General features: G+C 47.1%; 1 long non-coding RNA gene across 1 annotated transcript; it reads left to right on the top strand.

The window, feature by feature from the left end:
- The first annotated feature begins 765 nt into the window (after window positions 1-765).
- Window positions 766-1,927, top strand: LOC123108134 (uncharacterized). The gene is made up of 2 exons (XR_006451841.1): window positions 766-1,370; window positions 1,662-1,927. It is a non-coding gene; the product is annotated as an uncharacterized lncRNA (long non-coding RNA).
- Window positions 1,928-3,485: the final 1,558 nt, after the last annotated feature.

Here is a 3,485-nt window from a genome sequence, read left to right as displayed (position 1 = left end):
GTAAGGGTGGTGTGGCAGTGACGACATCCACGTGGTGGACTTGTGTCTTCGGGTTTGTGGTTTCTAGATGGAAGGTATGATTTTCTCCTTTGACGTTGTAGTCGTGCGGGGTGTCAGATCTGGAGTTCGATGTTGTTTCTGGGGTTGTACTATGATTCTTATAATATAAATGAGACATGTATTACCATAAAAAATGTTTACAAATTAATAATTTGAATTGCTACCACGTGACCCATGCAATCATTGAAAAAGTAGTAGTATGCTAGTGATAAAATTTGAGAAACCAAGGAAAAATAGTGTGCACGATACGTGCAACATTTGGACGGTGAACGGGCAGAGATCACGGCTCGACGCTTCACTACGTACGTGGCTCCATCACCGTCGGCATGACTCATGCACGGCTCGTCGCCAAAGGCAGGCATGGCATGGCATGGGAGGCAGGACAGATCGACGGATAGCCGTCAACGTCTACCGATATGTTCATATGCTTCCACCCTGGACAGGGACCCTATAGCACAATATCGGGGACCTTTTCCTCGGTGTCACGTAGTAGTACGCTATGCATATAGACAGGCCCTCGTTGGCTGGTTATTTTTGTCTCCACGGACCAATCGGCGATGGCCCGGGCCTGTCACGGAGGGAGAAAGCCGTAGAACTGTCCCACCGTGCCGAGGAAGCACGTCGTGGCACTCAACTGTCGATGTCGCTTTTGTGTGCAAATCTGGATTACGATGCGCTAAATCGGCTTCTGGTCGGTGTCGTCATGGGCTCGATGGAGCGCGCGTACGTGTTCTCCCCTCTCCCTCGTGAAGGCCGGTGAGGCGACAGCGAGAGAATTCATTAACTAGGTCGTTTTCTCCATTGAATTCCGTCTCATCCCGGCAACAGGGCGCAGCTGCCCGCCTGCCCGTGACGTGCGCACAGGATCCAGTCTTTTCCCCCGGATCAGGGATACAAAAATGCTACACTTACGGGCACTTTGGCCTGTCATGGATATCTTGCGTGTGCTCGTCTCGGTTTTAATTCAGTTTTAGTCGCCGCCTGGCTTGCTGGTCCATGCACGGAAGCTGTTGGATCGTTGAACCTTCTTCTTCTTCTTCTTCTTCTTCTTCTTCTTCTTCTTCTTCTTCTTCTTCTTCTTCTTCTTGGTTGTGGCAGGGGAGAGGAGAGCAGAGAGAGGCAGGCGCGCGATGTCAATGCCGTGGGCGATGACCGTGTCCGTCGTGGACATGGTGTGGGAGGTCCTGGTGGTGTGGGTGTCGTCCTGCCTCGCCGGCGCCACCGCCGTCGCGCGCGCCTTCCGGACAGGGGACCTCGTCGGATCCTTCCGGCCCGGCATCTGACGCTCCTCGCTGTCTCCCTTCCTGCAGGTAGGTGGCCATCCATCCCTGAACTTATCCTTGCTCTATGGTTCTTCTTGATCATGCATGGACACTCCCTGCTGTAATTTATTCAAGTTCTCCCCTGAAATGGACCGATTTCCACAAAGCTCTTGTTCACTTTGTTTGACTACAGATAGTGCCCCAGCCTTAATTTTGCTCCACTTATTATGTTGGGTCTTTTTTAGGGGTATTTTGTTGGTTTGTTTCTTCCTTCCTAGCTAGTTTTTTCACACGACTCGACTCGGTCATGATCTGCTCGCTTTGCCCGTCTTGTTGCAGATCCATCGCTCCCTCCCGTCGCTGCGGTGCTGCTTCCGTCGGCGATCAAGCGCGTAGCTCTCGATCCGTCAGGTCGCTGCAACAGCATCATTGTTTTTGTTTAGTATAGTTTTGTGTGTGTCTATTATATCACGCGGTGGCAGTGTAACATTGGAAGACATTCTTCTTCTTCTTCTTCTATTTCTATTCTTTCATTGATGTACATACATAACAATTAATAATACTGGTGGTGATGTTGGAAATTAGTGGAATGGTTCAATGATTAATTTCTGTTGTACCAAAAATGGACATCTCGCAAGCATTGTCAAAGCTTCCAGGTGATCGATGACCGAAAACGCGGCCAGGAGACATGATGTTATCTTGATCAATTTTAACTATGTTTTTATATATAAACGCCTGGTCAGGGGACATGATGTTATCTTGATCAATTTTAACTATATTTTTATATATAAACGCCCGGTCAGGGGACATGATGTTATCTTGATCAATTTTAACTAGCCTAAATTGTACATAAGAGAACAATTTTTTTTTTTTGGCCGGGACATAAGAGAACAATTTAACTGTATCAGCACTAGGAAACAGTAGATGGGTACACAAATGCTAGGACGATTTCTTAGCACCGAAGATAAACATAGGAGACATGTTAAGCCCCCCTTTAGCCAATTTACTATCCATTTTGCTAACATTTCTCCTACAGAAATTGAAGATTTGAAGTCATAGCTCAGATTCTTAAAAAAAATCTACATCAACCAGTGAGAGTAATACCAACAGAAGATAAAAGGAAGCAAGAATGAACAAAAGCACTTACTATTATGAGTAATCGTAATCTTAAGAAATGTCTAACTTACCATAGTTCGTACATGCCAACTGAGCATGTAGTATTATTTATGCAATCATTGTCTCCGAAACATGTATAAAATAAAAGTTGGTCAAAATATAAAATAAAAATGGAAATTCTGATGCCAATAAAAAAATGGAAGTTCTGATGCCACATAAACCATTTTTGGGATCCTTAGAAAAAGCCCACATTAACCACAACAATTGCAAGAAATACCAATATAAAATAGAATAAAAGGACAAACAAAACTAAGCCAATAAATCTTAAGAAATATATCCAACAAAATAGACACTTGGAAAGGAAAGGGGGATTTATAAGAAATAAAAAAAATATGAGTTGCACATTTGTCACTATTGAGAGGGGAGATCATGGTGATGCATAGCAACGAGAGGGGAGAGTGTTGTCTACGTACCCTCGTAGACCGAAAGCGGAAGCGTTAGCACAATGCAGTTGATGTAGTAGTACGTCTTCACGATCCGACCGATCCAAGTACCGAACGCACGTCACCTTCGAGTTCAGCACACGTTCAGCTCGATGACGTCCCGCGAACTCCAATCCAGTAGAGCTTCACGGGAGAGTTCCGTCAGCACGACGGCGTGGTGACGATGATGATGTTCTACCGACGCAGGGCTTCGCCTAAGCACCGCTACGATATGATCGAGGTCGATTATGGTGGAAGGGGGGCACCGCACACGGCTAAGAGATCAAGAGATCAATTGTTGTGTCTATGGGGTGCCCCCTGGCCACGTATATAAAGGAGTGGAGGAGGAGGGGGCCGGCCAAGAGGAGGAGGCGCGCCCAAGGGGGGGCAATCCTACTCCAAGTAGGTTTTGCCCCCCTTTCCTATTCCAACTAGGAGAAGGGGGAAGAAGGAGGTGGAGAGAAGGAAGGAGGAGGGGGGCCGCGCCCCCCTTCCCTTTCCCAATTCGGACTGGGGCAAGGGGGCCGCGCGCCACCTCCTGCTGCCTCTCCTCTTCCACCACTTT

This window comes from Triticum aestivum, chromosome 5A, assembly GCF_018294505.1.
Source record: "Triticum aestivum cultivar Chinese Spring chromosome 5A, IWGSC CS RefSeq v2.1, whole genome shotgun sequence".
NCBI classification, from domain to species: Eukaryota; Viridiplantae; Streptophyta; class Magnoliopsida; order Poales; family Poaceae; genus Triticum; species Triticum aestivum.
This window is presented reverse-complemented; position numbering and strand designations above follow the sequence as displayed.